General features: G+C 44.7%; 2 long non-coding RNA genes across 6 annotated transcripts; one reads left to right on the top strand and one right to left on the bottom strand.

The window, feature by feature from the left end:
• Positions 1-1,618: 1,618 nt before the first annotated feature.
• On the top strand, positions 1,619-17,662 carry LOC308463873. Of its 5 annotated transcripts, none has more exons than XR_013979759.1 (4): positions 1,619-1,718; positions 6,321-6,417; positions 7,987-8,062; positions 14,598-15,009. It is a non-coding gene; the product is annotated as an uncharacterized lncRNA (long non-coding RNA). The 5 variants fall into 5 exon arrangements; XR_013979760.1 differs by having other exon boundaries at positions 14,471-15,009; XR_013979756.1 differs by lacking the exons at positions 7,987-8,062; positions 14,598-15,009 and adding an exon at positions 17,312-17,662 and having other exon boundaries at positions 6,321-6,399.
• LOC308463876 lies at positions 11,888-14,451 on the bottom strand. The gene is made up of 2 exons (XR_013979763.1): positions 13,518-14,451; positions 11,888-12,290 (listed from the first exon to the last, which is right to left on the bottom strand). It is a non-coding gene; the product is annotated as an uncharacterized lncRNA (long non-coding RNA).
• Positions 17,663-19,322: the final 1,660 nt, after the last annotated feature.

The following is a 19,322-nucleotide window of genomic DNA, read 5'->3' as shown; positions in this document are numbered from 1 at the left end:
GATAGAAAGGACTGACAAAACCCGGGACCAGGAGGAAGAGACGCTGGATGAAGATTGGATGAAAGTTTTAAATTTTTTTTATTAGGATTGTTTTATAAAATTGATGAATGTTAGAAAAATGTTGGAACGAAATCATTTGGCTTTAGCAAAAATGTTAAAAGAATTATGTAAGAATATGTTATGGTTATGAGAAACTGGTATAAATAAGATCTAAGTTTTAAGTTTTAGGGTCTTTTATAGTAAGATAAGGTTAAAATAGATTAAGGTAATTTAATGACAGAATATTATGAAAAATGGAAAGGATTTGCTGTGATAATTAATAACTAGGATACAAAAAAGGGAGGAGTGAGGAGGTCGATGAAATAAGGCAATGACAGTTAAGGATTTTGAAAATATTGGATTTGTTTTTAAATTTTTGTGGTTTATTTTTGCTTTTTGATTGTCTTGTGTTACGTGTTTTGTTGTTACTTTTTGATTTTGATTTTTATCAATTTGTATTGCTTGATTGTGGTTTGTTTTTCTTTTGTTTTTTCTTTTTCTCTTTCTTTTTGTTTTTCTTGTAATTTTAAAATTCTTAATAAATATCATTAAAAAAATAAAATAAAAACTTCCTTAACAGGGCCACCTTCAGTTGTCTTTTAAAAGTAAAATAGTTGTTTATTGCCTTGACATCTGGTGGGAGGGCATTCCACAGGGAGGCGCCACTACCGAGAAGGCCCTCTGCCTGGTTCCCTGTAACCTCACTTCTCGCAGCAAAGGAACCGCCAGAAGGTCCTCGGCACTGGACCTCAGTGTCTGGGCTGGATGATGAGGGTGAAGACACTCCTTCAGGTATACAGGACCGAGGCCATTTCGGGCCTTAAAAGTCAGCACCAACACTTTGAATTGTTCTTGGAAACATACTGGGAGCCAATGAAGATCTTTCAGGACCGGTGTTATATGGTCTCGGTGGCCACTCCCAGTCACCAGTCTAGCTGTCTATTGATTCAATAGGTCTACTCTGAATACAATAATTGTTGGAGATAACCCTTGGCTTTTATGCCAGGGCTGAGGAACCTCCAGCCCATGAGATAAGTACAGCCCTCCAGACGCTCTCCAGGTCCTTCCCCTCCTTTACTCCACACTCCAGAGCTGGATTTAGGGCAGGAGACCAGTTCTGCCCCACTGAACACAGAGCCCAGGGGGCACTGCAGGGTGTTGCAGCTATGACATAGTGAACTGAGTAGAACAGAAGCCAAGAAGTGGGGAGGGAAAAGATTTTGGCCATGCCTGGGCACCACTGAAATTTGAAAAATCAAAGTCTGCTCCAGCACACCTTTATGTGCTTTCATCTGGTGGAATGTTTTCTTGAACTTTGATGATTCTTCTTCTGTAAGCATATTGAAAGATGTGGGGTGTAGAAACCTCTGGCTTTTGCATAGGTGGAATAGCATACTGTACAAAGATAAGAGTCATGTTGGCTGCTCCCCTTTCTTTCAAACCCTCAACCAGCCCTGGTATGCAGCCACTAAATCACTATTGAGCCAAACCCGCAATTGTGAGGTATGAGATTATGATGATGCTTCACCAGCTATTGCTGTTGGCTACAGACTATGTGTGATGTCACAAGAGAACATGGCAGCTGAGTGGATATTAAGGTGAACCTTTTCTTCTTCCCTGACAGCAAGAAAAGCAGGCAACAACTGCAACGTTGCCTTGACTTCTTACACTTGGAGAAGGTACATTGGCAGATGGATGCAGGGGCGGAGGAAGGGGGTGTGGTGAGGGCGGGTCACCCTGGGTGTCACCACTGAGGGGGGTGACAAAACGCCAGGCGGCATTCACTGTGGGGCCTGCAGCATGCCTGTGCCACGCATTTCTCCTGGGAGTGACACGGTGGCTTGGGCGCCCTCAGGCTCTGCGCTGCCCCAAATGGTCCGCCCACTGCCTCCCCCTCAGCTGTAGGGTGGCTGAGTGGGAGGAGGCAGGCAGACTCCTCAGACGCCCCAGGGAGCATCCTGCCCTGGCTGGCCCCACCCTGCGGGCAGCTGGCCCCACCCCCACAGGTGGCTGGGTACGCCCCTGGGCACGCACGCCGCACCAGGCACCCAATCAGCTTGCTCTGCCGCTGGATAAAGGTAAAGGTACCCCTGCCCGTACGGGCCAGTCTTGACAGACTCTAGGGTTGTGCGCCCATCTCACTCAAGAGGCCGGGGGCCAGCTCTGTCCGGAGACACTTCCGGGTCACGTGGCCAGCGTGACAAAGCCGCATCTGACGAGCCACTGCAGCACACAGAAACGCCGTTTACCTTCCCGCTAGTAAGCGGTCCCTATTTATCTACTTGCACCCGGGGGTGCTTTCGAACTGCTAGGTTGGCAGGCGCTGGGACCGAGCAACGGGAGCGCACCCCGCCGCGGGGATTCGAACCGCCGACCTTTCGATCAGCAAGCCCTAGGCGCTGAGGCTTTTACCCACAGCGCCACCCGCGTCCACCTGCCGCTGGATGGAGGCAATCTTCTGGCTAGGGGACGCTATAATGTAGGGTGGTCCAACCTCTTATACCAAGTGGGCTGCAAGAGTACTTCTACATGGAACCTGTGGACCACACCCTTCCTTGTCACACAGAAGGAGGGGAGTGTGGCCAAAATATAACCCCTGCCCCAGCCCTGACACTGCCTTTCCAAAGCCAGATAAGGCACTGGGCTTTGGCAAGGCAGTGTGAGGTTCTGGCAGGGTCCTAGAATTTCAGCAATGTCTAGGCAACATGATGACCATGTACATACGCAATAGACAATCGTTTATAGAATTCCTTCAAACCATAACAAGTCCAAAATGAAATCTTTAGTCTCTGAAAATCTTTAAATGAAGCGAGGTAAATGAGCAGTGACTACATTATTACATGAGCACTTTTCCACAGCATTTGATATTTTCATTTACATACATTCATTTGAAATAAGATGGGTTTATGAAGCAATTCTATACATCCTCCCACCACGCTGACGAAGAATTCTATGAAACAGTAGTCAATATCCGGAATCACTGTTCAGTGTTGGACATCATCTTTGCTGAATACACAAAGCTTCACAGCTTGTTTTTCATTGTACAAAGTCTGATACCTCGCTTCATTTAAAGATTTTCAGAGACTTTGAGACTAAAGATTTCATTTTGGACTTGTTATGGTTTGAAGGAATTCTATAAAAGATTGTCTATTGTGTATGTAGATGGTCATCGTGTTGCCTAGACATTGCTGAAGTTCTCTTTGCAACACAGGGGTTTGTTAGGGTCCTAGAATTGGCAGGGTCCTAGAACCCACCCACCTCCTTCCCAAAGCTGGGAAAGCATTCACTAGGCTTTAGAATGGAGGACTCTGAGACCCTGTCAGAGCCCTCACGCTTCCTTCCCAAAGCCCAGTGCCTCTATTATCTGGATTGGGGAAGGCAGCACAAGGGCAGGGGTGGTGGCATCAACTGTTGCTGAGGGCTGCCCAAAAAGGCCTTGGGAGCCCGCATGTAGCCCTTGGTCTGCACACTGGACAACATTGCTATAGAGTGATAATAAGTCAAGTTGACTTGCTGAGTGGGATCATAGCTTGAAGGCTATCCATGGTTGAAAGCTGGCTGGTGTCTAGTATGTATAGTGGAGATCGGGCCTAACTTTGGCTCATTCATTTCAATGGTTCCAGTTACAGATAGGTAGCCGTGTTGGTCTGCCATAGTCAAAATAAAAAAATCCTTCCAGTAGCACCTTTAAGACCAACTAAGTTAGTTCTTGGTATGAGCTTTCGTGTGCAAGCACACTTCTTCAGATACACTGAAACAGAAGTTGCCAGATCCTTCTATATAGTGAGAAGGTGGGGAGGGGTATTACTCAGAAGGGTGGTGGGAATGGGAGATTGGCAGATAGCTGAGATGAGCCTGCTGACGACTCTTAACGACTGTAATAGGTCTTACAGGAAAAGGCAAGGGGTGAGAAGGTGAGAAATGGCTTAGTCATGTATAATGGGATAAGAATCCAATGTCTTTGTTCAAACCAGGTTTCTCCATGGTTTTAAGTTTGGTAATGAGTTGCAATTCAGCAGCTTCTCTTTCCAGTCTATTTCTGAAATTCCTTTGTAGTAAAACAGTTACTTTGAGATCTTGTATAGAATGTCCTGGGAGATTGAAGTGTTCTCCTACTGGTTTCTCTGTTTTGTGATTCTTGATGTCAGATTTATGTCCATTTATTCTTTGGCGTAAGGTTTGGCCTGTTTGTCCAATATAGAGAGCTGAAGGACACTGTTGGCATTTGATGCCATACACAATGTTAGATGATGAGCAAATTGAATAGTCCCGAGATGGTATGTGTGATGTTGTTGGGGCCGGTAATGGTGTTGTCCGGGTGTATGTGGCAGCAAAGTTGGCATCTGGGTTTATTGCAGGCTCTGGTGCCAGTGTCCGTGTTAAGTCTGGTTGTAGTATTATTGTGGGTTAGGAGTTGTTTAAGATTGGGTGGCTGTCTGTAGGCAATGAAAGGTCTTCCTCCCAGAGCTTGAGAAAGAGAACTGTCATTGTCCAGGAGAGGTTGTAGATCTCTGATGATGCGTTGTACTGTTTTAACTTGGGAGCTGTATGTGATGACTAGAGGTGTTCTGTTATTTTCTTTTTTGGGTCTGTCTTGCAGCAAGTTCTCTCTGGGTATAAGTCTGGCTCTGTTGATCTGTTGTCTAACTTCATCTGCTGGGTATTTTAGTTCTGAAAAGGTTTGCTGTAGATCTCTTAGGTGAGAGTCTCTGTCTGTAGAATTGGAACAGATGCGGCTGTAACGTAGTGCCTGGCTATATACAATGGACTGTTTGGTATGTTTGGGATGGTAGCTAGAGGCATGTAGATATGTTTGTCGGTCAGTTGGTTTACGGTTCATTTCAATGGGTCTTCTCTGAGTAGAGCTTAGTTGGCTACAATCCACCCCACCCTCGGCCATTGTATCCTCACAACAGTCCTCTGAAGTAGACTCACCTGAGAGGTAGTGACCGACTCCATGATAACAATGCACAAAGTTTTCTTTAAAAAACAATCAAACGGTATTTTGCAATATTTATTTATTTAGAAAACATATAAACCGCTTGCTCAAAAATTAATTTTCCGAGTACAATTATATATATATAAACCTAACCCAAACCCACAAACTAATGAAAAACAAATACACATAAAACCCTCATTTTTTAAAACAAGCAAATGAAAATTTAAAACAAATGCAACTAGATCATGTGTCCAGACAGGCTTGATGGAAGAGAAAAGATTTCTGGCAGGCTTCCAAAGCAGTTTAGCGAAGGTGTCTGCCTAATCTCCGCAGGCAAGGAGTTCTCAGAGCACAGGTGCTGCCGCCCTAAAGGAACTACTTCTCGCAAATGTAGACAAATAAAAGGTTTGTCTACATAAATATATTCCTAAAGGCTTCTTGCTCTCTTCTCATTTGGGCTGAGAGTCACATCCCCTTCGCCCCCCAACCCAATGGATTCAGCGCCTCTGATCTGCTCCCAGGTGTTATACCTTGACTGTTTATTAAAATGCTGTTCCCATTCCACCCCCGGCAGCTGTCCTTACTTAGGAAAGAGCCTGCTCATTTTCAATTTTCCTTCTGCACCTCTCCTGGGTCTGACGCCATCACTCATTTATTGCATTTTTTTTAATCAACAGTTTACTCAGAGCTGCAATCTCTGCTTCCCAGCCCCCAGTTCCATTGCGTGTTTTCTCTTTCCTTCTTCCTCTGCTTCATTTTCCTGGATTTGGAACAACTGTCTGTCCCCCTGAATGCTGAGTTTGTGTTTCTCATTAGGAAGCAAGGGGGGAATGTATTTTCCTACTCCAAAGATTAACTACAGCCTAGTTTTCACAAACAGCAGACGGCATAGTCAATCTTTGTCTGGACTGTACTACTTCACATTGGGAGGGGGGCTCGTGTAACTAAATGCTTCTCCATACCCCCCAACTCCCCTTCTTTCCTGAACGCAGAAAACCAGACATCCGGGAGAAGGGTTTGTAGCCTAATCATCTTCCAGAAAGGTTAGTTTTCTGTGTATCAGACTCCTTTCCATGGGGAAACATTTTGTCATGTTTCCCCACCTCCCCCTGCATTCTGAAGTGGTTCATTCCAAAGACTTAGGTTTACTTCCTCGGCTGCTGTTTGCAAAAATCCCATGAGTCCCATTAGCGAATTGCTCCATTCGTGATTTCCCCTTCTCTTTTTAAATGAAACGTGTAGGCGTGACAATATCACAGCTCTCTTATCGACCCAAAGTGTTACTATTCTGAGATTCAACACAGTTGTCAATTTCCTTAATGTTTTCATTCCTTTTTGGCAGGAGGGGGCCGGCCCTACCATTAGGTAGGCGCAATGAGGATGAGGCAGCTGCCTGGGTGGTGTTGGGGAGCATAGGTGAGGTGTTGCAGGACGGAGCTGTAAGTCATGGGGACCACCCCCTGTCTCCTAAGTTTACTTGCTACCCTCAGGTATAGTGTAAGATCGTGCCCCATCACTAGGGATGAAGTAAGAATCAGCTATCGGTCCAGTACGGTCCCACCTGCACTATACATCTAAAGCAGGATCATACTGCTTTTAACTGTAATGGAACTGTAGTTTCTCACAGGTGCAGAGAATTGTTATAAACACATTTTCCCCTTCCAGAGCTGCAATTCCCAGAATTCCCTGAGACAAGGAATTGATTTTACTGTAAATCCACTCTGGGAAAGGAATAGGGGTCGCCTAATTACTCTCAACACCAGGTCAGCAACATTTTTCAGCAGTGGGCCGGTCCACCGTCCCTCAAACCATGTGGCGGGCCGGACTATATTTTGAAAAAAAAAAAAAAGAACTAATTCCTGTGCCCCACAAATAACTCAGAGATGCATTTTAAATAAAAGCACACATTCTACTCATGTAAAAACACCAGGCAGGCCCCACAAATAACCCAGAGATGCATTTTAAATAAAAGGACACATTCTACTCATGTAAAAACATGCTGATTCCTGGACAGTCCACAGGCTGGATTGAGAAGGTGATTGGGCCACATCTGTCCCCCGGGCCTTAGGTTGCCTACCCCTGCTCAACACTCTTAAGAAGCGCTACAGATTAAACTGATGGATGATGCAGAAATGGCAAAATGGGTTGGGCTGTGATGATGTGATTTGTGTTCCTGCTCCCTTTGCTGTCTAAGTGATTACGGCTGATAGGCAACTTCACAGCCCCTTCAAATAGGGGTCAGTCCTCTGTAAAGTAGGACTTAACCTGGAGTTCTCAAGCTAGGAGGGTATCAGTTTCATCATTGTGTCATGGTATACGTTGATAGAACAGTTATTGTTAATTAGCTGAATTTTACAGCCAGTGGGAAGAGTTCTTGCAATCACTCTCACTGAGTTAACAGTTTTACTTGTCAGTACTGTTTGGATATGAAAATTGGTTTTTAAACATGGTTCTCTTTTTTGATAGATTGTACCATGGAATATCAACATTTCTCCAACATTTCTCTGATGAAAATTGAGACATAATAGATGATGATCGTCATCATCATTATATTTATGTCCCACACATCTGAATGAGTTGCCCCAGCCACTCTGGGCAGCTTCCAACATATATAAAATATAGCAGTCAACTTTTCCCTTTTTTTTAAGGGAAATTCCCTTATTCCGGGTAGGATTCCTCACAAGAAAAAGGAAAAGTTGAGAGCTATGCTATAAAAACATAATAAAACATCAAACATTAAAAAAACAAAACTTCCCTATACAGGGCTGCCTTCAGATGTCTTTTAAAGATTGTATAGTTACTTATCTCCTTGGCTCAAGGGTAGCATAACTCCATACGCTCCAACATTTCTCCAACGAAAACAGAGACGTCCTAAGGAAAACTGGGACATTCTGGGATCAAATCAGAAACTGGGACAGCTTCTGTAAATCTGGGAAAATAGGGACACTTGGAGGGTTTGCTATCATTTTGATATTTTGCATTCATCCTCACCCTCATTTTCTTGTTAGCTGCCTTGGGAAGGAAAAACAGGCTGCAATCTGCAAACAAAATGGAAATACAGAAAACTACACTAGCATATGGCCAGTAGGTTATCTTGTGATTTGCTGAACCACAAACCTTGTCAACTTGCTTCCATTTTGTTAACCAAATGATAACCCTGCTTTTAGTTTGGGATGCTTTGCGCTCTCTCGCTCTCTCTCTCTCGCTCTCTCTCTCTCTCTGGTTTTTTGCTTTTCCTCTCCTGCAAGGAAGTGACTCACTGCTCCCAGCTGGGAGCCACAGAAATTGGACACTTCCTTCCAAAAGGCCTCCATCTTCTTATGCGCTTCAGGGGACTATATAGCAGCTGCACCCCTATATAAGACTCTAGAGGGAAAACGGGAAGAATGTGCATTTTTTAAAAGGAGATATCTTTGTCCTGTTAAATCAATGCACTTGGAGTAAAATGTGTCATTCCCCCCGCCACATCTCCAAAAAAAGAAAGAAGCCTGCAATAAAATACCACAAAGGCTAAGAGCTGGAACTCCAAAACCATGCTATTTTTTGATTTAACGCTGTCCCAGCTGCCTCCTTGCACATTCATGGCAGCTTATTATGACACATCTGGAGGACTGTTGTGAGAGCCGGCCATTCTGTGACTAAACAGGGGCTTAGCAGGCTGAACCCATTTACACAAAGAATAGCAGAGGGTTTGTATCTGAGCCAGTGAGATATCTACCCAGGCTTCACGCCATTAATTAACAAACGGAACAAGTCATGTTCAGGCGCACAGGCACACAGGTTGTTGGTATGCCCTCTTGTGGCAACTGTGACAGTTTCGTATTTCTTACTGCAGGAAATACATGCCACATTATATTACCCAGAATTCTTAGGACAGGAAGTCAGGTATGCCTATGTGGGAAATGCAGCAAAATGAAGCCATGTGTGTTACTATCCATGTCGGTGTTGGTACTGATACTTTATGTATATCAGTGCACTAGATGCTGTTAGGGTGCTACACTCAATATGCCAGCAAGTTTGGAAAACTCAGCAGTGGCCAGAGGATTGGACAAGATCAGTCTACATCCCAATCCCAAAGAAGGGCAGTGCTAAAGAATGCTCCAACTACCGCACAATTGCATTCATTTCACATGCTAGCAAGGTTATGCTTAAAATTCTACAAGGAAGGCTCAAGCAGTATGTGGACCGAGAACTCCCAGCAGTGCAAGCTGGATTTAGAAGAGGCAGAGGAACCAGAGACCAAATTGCAAACATGAGCTGGATTATGGAGAAAGCTAGAGAGTTCCAGAAAGACATCTACTTCTGCTTCATTGACTATGCAAAAGCCTTTGACTGTGTCAACCACAGCAAACTATGGCAAGTTCTTAAAGAAATGGGAGTGCCTGATCACCTCATCTGTCTCCTGAGAAATCTCTATGTGGGACAAGAAGCTACAGTTAGAACTGGATATGGAACAACTGATTGGTTCAAAATTGGGAAAGGAGTACGACAAGGCTGTATTTTGTCTCCCTGCTTATTTAACTTATATGCAGAATTCATCATGCGAAAGGCTGGGCTGGATGAATCCCTAGCCGGAATTAAGATTGCTGGAAGAAATATCAACAACCTCAGATATGCAGATGACACAACCTTGATGGCAGAAAGTGAGGAGGAATTAAAGAACCTTTTATTGAGGGTGAAAGAGGAGAGCACAAAATATGGTTTGAAGCTCAACATCAAAAAACGAAGATCATGGCCACTGGTCCCATCACCTCCTGCCAAATAGAAGGGGAAGAAATGTAGGCAGTGAGAGATTTTACTTTCTTGGGCTCCATGATCACTGCAGATGGTGACAGCAGCCATGAAATTAAGAGACGCCTGCTTCTTGGGAGGAAAGCAATGACAAACCTAGACAGCATCTTAAAAAGTAGAGACATCACCTTGCCAACAAAGGTCCGTATAGTAAAAGCTATGGTTTTCCCAGTAGTGATGTATGGAAGTGAGAGCTGGACCATAAAGAAGGCTGATCGCCGAAGAATTGATGCTTTTGAATTATGGTGCTGGAGGAGACTCTTGAGAGTCCCATGGACTGCAAGAAGATCAAACGTATCCATTCTTAAGGAAATCAGCCCTGAGTGCTCACTGGAAGGACAGATCGTGAAGCTGAGGCTCCAATACTTTGGCCACCTTATGAGAAGAGAAGACTCCCTGGAAAAGACCCTGATGTTGGGAAAGATTGAGGGCACAAGGAGAAGGGGACGACAGAGGATGAGATGGTTGGATAGTGCCTTTGAAGCTACCAGCATGAGTTTGACCAAACTGCGGGAGGCAGTGGAAGACAGAAGTGCCTGGCGTGCTCTGGTCTATGGGGTCACGAAGAGTCGGACACGACTAAACGACTAAACAACAACAAAGCGCTACATGATATAGCTTGTGATTGCCAGGCCACTGGGTCTGGAAAAGAAGGGATGCACTTTCCTTAGGAATACAGCTGTGGGGAGGTTTTGAAAGGTTAGGCATGTATCCAATGCACATCCAACCTGCATGCTTTAAGTACTCCATTGGTATTGCCTCCCTGGAATTTATGCAACAGATTGGAATTCAGCTATGCTCACCACTATACCACCAACACTATACAACAAATTGTATCAATTGCTGGTTCTGTATGGGCCTGAAGTCTGCAGAGTGGGATTTATAATGTGTGCACCATCACAGCTAGGCTGGAGCTATAGGCAGCCATAACCAAATCCGGACTTGGAAACTGTGTTCTCAGACACAAGAGTTTCTGAGGTTGAGGTAGGGTGTCACTTTTCACAAGGCCTCCGTTGGGAGATAATGGAAGAGTGTGCCTTCTGGGGTCAAGCCAAACCGCTGGAGAGTGCCTGCTGTGAGTGTAGAGACCAATACAGTAGAGAGATGGTTTATTGCAGGTGGGGCAAATGAAGGCATCTGGTTTTGCTGCTACAGGTACTACAAGTACAAAGATAAATTTAGAAATAAAGATGCATCCCATCACGGTGCAGAGGAGAACTGTGACCAGGTAACCCTTGTTCCTGCTCAGTCTGCTGCCCAGGTGCTCACCACTGATGGACAATTTAAAGGCCTGTCCTTTTTACGTACCCTCCGACATTTTCCCAATGAAAAGAGGGATGTTCTATTCTACACCAGGAAGCTTCTCCCATGTTTGATCTTGCCACACACATAGACGTCATATACACAGGTACACCTGTCACCTTGACCTCTCTGCCTCACCTACCTCACGGGATGGTTGTAAAGAAAAAAAAAGTGTGACGGAATGGATCATGTACAAGACCTCCCACAGATAAATGGAATGAAATAAAATTTTAGCTGTAAGTTGCTTTGAGTCTCTGTCAGGGAGACTCAAATAATAGACGAAGAAGAAGAAGAAGAAGAAGAAGAAGAAGAAGAAGAAGAAGAAGAAACTGTGAGAATGGTCAGGAACATACCAGACAGTAAATCATATTGAACTCAGTGGGACCTAGTTCTGAGTAAAAATGCTTCAAATTGCAGTGTACAGCTGCCCAGTCTTTACCCAGTTACCTGGGAGTAAGCTCCATTGAATACAGTGGGACTTCTGAGTAGACAGAGCAAGGCTCCATTTACAATAAAGCAGGCATGTCCAACAGGTAGATCACTGGACATATGTGGTAGATGACTGGTATCTCCCCCCAAAGAAGCTAAGAAAGTTTGGCTCCCCTAAAAAAACCTCAATATATTTGCCCTGCACCCCTAAAACACGTCGCTATCCTCCCCCCTAAAAAAGCTCAACAACTTTTACCTGAAGCCCCCAAAAGGGAGTAGATCACTGCCAGTTTTTAACTCTGTGAGTAGATTGGAATTTGGCCACCCCTGCAATAAAGGAATCAAAACTCCCTGTGTTTCCTAAGAAATGACTAGCCACAGAAACACTGCAATTAAAGAATTTAAAGTGGATTGGTGACCTTTTCCTCCGAAATTATAGGAAGGACTTTGTGTGCCAGCTTCACCGTTTCCTTCATTTGGTGCAGGGATTATATTTTCCATGTAAACAGGACTCCATTGTTGCACCTACAAACACAATCCTCATCCGTCCTCCATGCATCATCTCAAGTCCACATCCAACACTTTTGAATGGTGCTCAAGTCTTCAGAGAACATGCTCTGGCACTATTCTGTGTATGGCTCTCTTCCCAATGATGACTTAGAAGAGGAGAGGACTTCTCTAAGAAGACAATTACAAGTTGAGAGGAAAATCCTTTTGTATTACAGGAACTGATGTCACTTCCTCCAAAAGATCCAGACTGTCTGAACGCTTGCCAAGTAACAGGTTGTGCCTTTGGGAGGAAGCAATATCTTTCTTTAAAAATAATCATGAAAGAAGCTGCTTTCATTTGAGGAAACACACGTGAGCTTGTCCCTGGCCAACAAGGAGCCTTGGAAATGAGTGCTGCTCTAATGAGGCTTTCATGAGCCCAGAACGTTTCATTGCTTTCTTGAAGAACAGTCATCTTTTAAACCAGGGACTGGGAACCTGCGGCACTCCAGTTATCAGACTCCCCCGCTCCCCATCAGTCCTAACCAGCATTGCCAATAGTAAGAGATGATGGGAGTTGAAGGCCAACCATATTTGGAGAACCGTAGCTTCCTCATCTCTGAGCTAAACACAACCATGTTTTGGAAGAGTCAAAGCAACTGACTGGGTGGATCTTGGTGCATCTTAAAAAAATATTGTCTGCTCTTTACCACGTGGCAAATCAAAGTTTCCCTGTGATTCTGCAGAATCTTTGAGCTTATATGAATGCCTGTTTTACCAGACCTTCTACACGAATGAGTAGGTGTGAGGTGAAATTCTCCTCATTGCTTGGCAGACAGAATGGAGAATAAACAACTGAATGACCCTAAAGTTAGACTGTTCAGCCCCAGATTATTCGGACTTTTGTATGGGCTCATGAAAGGAGGCTTCAGAGGAGAAGTTTTCTGGATAAAGCACTGGAATGGGATTCTCTTACTAACACAACAATACTTTTACAATAAAAGTTCTTGCTTTCTCTAATTTGAGTTCAAAACCAAACCAAACCTGACTAGGCCTCATCAAGATAACATGTTGGTTCCATATTAGCTTGAAATGACAACTGGGATAGTTGGAAGTATGGCTCTGTCCTATCATCTAGAATTGGACATCACAGCCTTGTTTCCTTCCTCTCACTCCAAATAGTTTCCGATTGCCCTGGGACATCTCCGACCTCTCTGCCTCTTATTACCGGCCTGACAGAAAGGCATGTGTTTCATCTCAGACTTGCAAGAACTTTGTCCCAAATTGGAGCCAGAGTTGAGCTATTAGCATAAAGTTCATGCATTTTTGGCTCATAGGAACGTGGATGGTGGTAGAAGGAGCAGAACTAAGCCAGAATGATTTTAACCATGAGCAAAGGGTGAGGGAGAGCGAATTCTACACTCCATTAGTGAAAATCCTACTTCAATCCCAGACTCTAGTAACAAATCTCTCCTGAGCTTCTGAAATCTGAAAAGTAAACCCATTCTGGTTCATAATTATAGCCCACCTTGCACAGATGCCTCTGAAGTGATACTGGTGGACTACTGATGGCTTGAGATGTAGATTTCACTTTTAAGAGTGTTATATGTTGTACCAAGGATTTCTCTAAAGTTGGGGTAGCCAGTGGGGTGCCCTCCAAGTCCCATCATCCCCAGAGACAATGAGATTTGTACTATAACAACATCTGGAGGGCGACTTATTGGCTATCCTTGTACTAAGTTTTCAGAGAGAGATGAACTTCTCATAATATGAGCAGATAAATCAATGTGGGGGAAAACCATCACTTGCTTTGTTGTGGTTGCTACAAGGTCAACCACTGGGAAATATTCCTCAAGCAATCTTTTCTTAGCAACAGTAGCAGCAATACAGGAAGGTGAACAGGAAGCACCTTGAGCAAGAGGCACTCTGACAAAAATAGTAACCTAGTTCTTCTTGAAACCCATGGGAGATGGGAGATGTCCAGGGGGCATCAAAAACCTGGATCTGTCACTGTATTGTAAAAGGAAGGAAGTGGGTCTTAGTCAACCTACTGCTCTTGAATACGGATTATTGGTGGTTGCATGGAATGGTCCAGATGAGCAACTTGTTCTTCATACAGTTGAGTAGGATGATGTCACAATGATAGCCATATAAGAGGATCTGACCAACACAATGCTGTTACTGAGAGCAACATGAATGAAGATGCACATCTGTTTTCACAAATAGCTGGAAAAACAGCTGGAAATGGAAAGTGTTTGGGGCCATCACTGAAAATGTTCACAGAGTTCTGTGAATTCATTTGACAGCCTGAAACGATGGACTCCTCAAACCCATCAGGGACGAGTGTAGGACATTTAATGGAGGTAGTGGGTGGGTTGAAAGAGGAGATGAAGCTTACTGCTTTTCCCACTCCTTAACAAATAGAAGCAATAGTACAAAAGCATATGCAAATTGATTTGGTATCTGTTGTTTCTTTTACAGAGTTAAAGAGAGGGAGGGTTTGGAGCCTGCTAAGAGTCTTTTGCTTGCATTCCAGACACTGCTGTTGATAGACAGCTAGCAATATATTCCTTTTTATTTCCAATATAACCTTCTCTCTGCTGGACAGGAATGCTGACTGGCTGATGAAGGAAGGTGCTTTCATGGTTACTGTTTTCATGGAGACCCTATATCACTGCAAATTTCTCAAACAGACTTTGATGTTAACCAGAACCTTGAAGATCGTCTGCAGCAGATGCTGCTCAGCTATAAGCTACCAGTAGGATTCTGTGCTGAGGATCACTACGTGTCCCCCACCAAGCTGCTATCCCAAATAGAACATAGGTAGCAGGTTTGCCAGTCCTCTTCAGACTGAGGGCAGAATGCAGGGTGAGACCAGGAGCCAAAGGGCAGAGCAGAGACTGGTGTCACTTGATGAGCTTGTTTTCATTGATATCTCAGGGCTCTCCTTCTTACTGGTCTCCAGTGCAGAATCATTCCCCTGGTTTTTGTATGCTTTAAAAAACAGATTTATTATGGTGGGTTTTGACTCTTGGTTTATTTGGGGTTGTGTTCAGCTTAGGGTTAGGAATGGTGCAATTTTTCTAGAAAAAGAGGTGCCAGAGCTCACCACGAATTTCTCCCTTGTTCTATTAGAATGGCAATGGCGCCCACCTGAGAGGTGCTGGAGCTGAGCTCCTGTGAGCTCTGGCTGGGGGGAAAAAGAAGTCCTGGTTAGGCAGATCATCCCATCAACACAAGGAATTCTCCTTGTGTAATGGAACAGTCTCCTCCTCTCCTCCCTCACCATGTACCCCCTAAATCTGAGTTCCCCAAATCATCCTGAACAGATTTGGGTAGTGCATGGGGAATGCACAGGGCGCGAAGGGGGAAATCCCATTGTGTTAATCCTTGCGCTAGGACAACTATTTAGTTAAATATCACCCTTGATGTTTACCTCTTGGTGACTTTTTCCAAGAAAGAAAGGCCAGAAAAACATGCTCAAAATCAGGGAAAGATGCCTTGGCAGTGGAAAAATAGCTTTCTCCTTGCTTCTCCCTCCCAAGATCTGCAGTGTTCACTGCCAGAAGCAGCATTTGTCTAAATAACAGTTGCTAGGAATCACAAGTGGGGAGGGTATGTTGACTCTGGTCCTGTCTACAGAGGCATCTGGTTGGCCATGGTGAGAACAGGGTTCTGGACTAGACGCGCCTTTGGTCTGATCCAGCAGGGCTCTTCTTAACAACCGTGGACATGGGAAACTCCTGTGCTTGCTTGTGGGGGCTGCCTGCCCGTTAAAAGTGCTCTGTTCTGCGCCAAGCGAAGGGGCTTCTGACAGCAAAGTAAACGGTGTCAGGCTGAGTTTACACAGCACCAAATCAGCGGCTCTTTAGTATGTTTATCATTTCCTTCCCACTGAGTTAGCAGAGAGTCACTGAACCATGGGAGATCCTCTTCACACTTCATATACAGAAATGCTCAGCTTTTGCTATGCCATTCGCCTCCTTTGATTGAATCCAGGAGGGCAGAGCAGCCGGATTAGGGCAACCCAGTGTCAGAGGCGAGATTTGGGAAATGATTTTGCAGAAACCCCCAACTCAACAGATTAGACTCAGCAAGAGGATTGGAGGGGCCGATCAATTATGGATACAATACTGTAATAATAGAATAATTTAATTTATATGCTGTTTACATGCCGAAAAGGCTTATAAAGCAGTTCTACATTCCCCTGTCTTCAGATCCAGGTCTCATTTTTGTTACAATTTAGGGCACCCTTCCTCAACTAGGTGCCCTCCTGATGTTTTGGGACTCCAGTTCCCATAGTCCCAACCAGCATTGCTAATCTTAGGGATACTAGGAGCTGGAGTCCAAACCATCTGAAGGGCAGTAGATTGTGAGAAGCAGGCAGCATCAGTTGACAGGCTGACATCCAAATGTGGCTGGTGAAGCAACTCATTTTAGGTTATTGTGCCTATTGGCCTATCCTAAATGAATCATTATCTATTGTTCTGACATCCACATGACACTTTACAAAGAGCAGGTATGACATACTCTCCTCCAAAGAGGCTTACAATCTGAAAACAAACACAGGGAAACCGTAGAAGAGGCGTCCTCCAGATGTTGTTGGACTACAATACCCATCGCCTCTGGCCTGCTGGCTGGGGCTGATGGGTGTTGTAATCCAACAACATCTGGAGAGCCCAACATCGACTACCCCTGAGAGATGAAATGGGAAATGGAGACATGGGTAGGCAGGAGAGGTGGTTATTTCAATTACCCATCCTTTGGCTTAGTTACAGCAAGGTACAAGGGCTAAGGGGAATGGCCCAAAGCCTTCCTGGAAAAGATGAGCTTTAGGAGGAGCTTAAAAGGAAATAGGGGGGTCATATCAAGAGATCTGGGAGACAGGTCTAGGCATAAGGGGCAGCAATGGGAAACGGGTGGGGTCATTTCAGGGAGTAAGACTCAGGAATTCCCATATTTGTCTATCATTGAAAACAGAAGAATGGATTTTGGTATCCTCCCTGTAATGTCCCTCATGAATCATTGATTTGGGGTTGATGGTTTGGCTTAGTTTTCTTTTTACTGTTTCAATTATGTTTTTTTTATGCTATAACTTGCCCTGGACCTTTTTTGTGAAGGTCACGTAAGAAATACAAATAATAGCAACAAAAATAAACAAATGACACACCTCCTCCCAATATCAGCTTGAAGACCGTGGCTCAGTTTGCCTTCCAAGACTTGCGAAGGGACCTTGGAACAATTTCAGCGTTTCAACCTGAGGTACTGCTTTCTAAATTGTTAAGAAATTTCTTGTTGTGCCATAAAACTTTCATGGGCTAGAGTCCGCCTCCTCAGATGAACGAAGTAAGCACCCCAATTTGGGAAAATGCCTGGCTGAAGCAGACCCTCAAGCCCATGCCGTGATACACGTGCAGGTCTTTGAGGTGTCACAAGACTCTTTGTTGTTACTGCTGCTGCGGTAGAATAACACGGCTACTACCCCTCTGGAAATTCGAAATTGTCAGCCTTGACTGATGGGGGAATCTGGGAGGCTGTACACAGAACACGGCAGAAGAACTTGTTTGCAACAGACCCCGGTGGCGGGAGCACGACTGTTCTGACATCCAGTTGGCTGCAACAAGCCAGGTTTGCTTGGCCTTGTACTCTGATTTAATAAACTCTGAAAGGGTTGGGTTGTTGTTTTTGCATCAAAAACCCTCTTGATCTCCCATAGCAGGCTTCCCCGTCTTCCTTTCAGAGCCAGGGGACTGGAAAGGAAGGGTGTGTGTGTCTGTGTGTGTTTGTAAGGGGGGGGGAGCCCTCCTCAGTGAATAACAAGAGCAGAGAAAGAAGCGCCGGAGGGTTTTACTATGAATTTTTGATGAACAGAAGGAGAAACTGCCCCCTTCAAGTAGAGCTGGGTGCAATGTCAATAGTGTTGGTTTAAGTAATTTAGCATGGTTCAGTGGCTTTCTGAGAGCGTCTTGTATTCAGCCTGGGCCTCTCTAACAAGTCTCTTTTGCTCTGGGCTCCCTCATGCCAAAGCCCTTAACAATAGTCGCTTTCAGGGCCTGGCAGTCTATGGAGTGCTTGTCTTTTCTGTATCCTAACCCCGCCGAGTCCGCCAAAGTGGGAGTTCAGCTTGAAGCAGGCCCGTCCCTTGTGCTCTCCCGCTTGGCGGTGGCAAAAACTAATGGCCCTTTTAAGAGAGGACAGGTCAAGTTTACTCCCAGACAGGGCTAACCTCAGCTGTTTCTCTCCCCTCCCCTTCCTTCCACCAAACGCACACACACTTCGCTGCTCCCGACTTTATTACTGCTGGGAATTAACTTGCAGCTATTCTCTGTCAGGGTGGCCAATGGGAGAGCAAAAGCATCAGGTACCCTGGACACCGGAAGCACCGGCTTTCTCACTTGCTGGCCCTGACCAGGAGGCTTGAGCAAAGTCAGACAGAGGAGAGGGTGTCTAGATAACACATGCACACATACCTATGTTCACAGTGTGCACGACTCAGCTTAGAGAATCTGATCGGTGCATTTTTAAGAGAACAGGGTAGCTTAATACTAGGGATGGAGGAATCTCTCCATTCTGGTTCCTCTTAATTTGCTGTTTTTTACAACCTATTTCTGCATCAATTTGTGTTTTTAAAAAAATCTCCATATTTCAGCGACAATTCAGTTTTTTATGTGCATCTGCCCTATGCATGTTTGTACACGGTTTCGTCTAGTATATGTGTCCCTGAAAGCAATTTGGGGCTTATCCACACTTCCCCCTGGAAAAGCACCACCAATAGTGCTCTCCTGGATGATCTCAGTGGTGGGCTTGGGACATGCTGGACAAAGTGGTCCTTAAGGTATTGGGTCTAAGTTTTTCAGGGCTTTGTACACTGCTACAAGAACCTTGAACCTTCCTTGGTAGCACGTGGGAAGCCCATCTTGAGCTTTTAATGCCGTTGTCATGTGTTGGCGGTCGTCTGTTCCCATCACCAGTCTAACCACAACATTCTGCTCTAGTTGAAACTTCCAGATTAGACGCAGGAGCATCCCCAAAGAGCTCTGGAAGCTGATCACACAGTTGGTGCTGCTGCGGTTCCTTACATAAGAAGTCTGCAGGATCAGGCCATCTCATCTAGAGCAATGCTTGAGAAATTTGAGCTTTGCAGATTTCAGCATGAACTGGCCTAACCTACACCACAGGTTCCACACTTTCCAAATTGGGGAAAGGGCATTTAAATAATGCAATAAATTGATGGCCTGATGAAGATTAAACACCTTCATCTGAGAATCATGATAGCATCATTTTTTTAAAAAGAGCAGCTGTCACTGTAAGTTGCTCTGTTCTCTTTCCACAC

The sequence above is a fragment of the Podarcis pityusensis genome, assembly GCF_964106645.2.
Source record: "Podarcis pityusensis genome assembly, chromosome: 15".
NCBI lineage: Eukaryota > Metazoa > Chordata > Lepidosauria > Squamata > Lacertidae > Podarcis > Podarcis pityusensis.
Note: the sequence above shows the minus strand (reverse complement) of the source record. Positions and strands in the feature narration are given on the sequence as shown.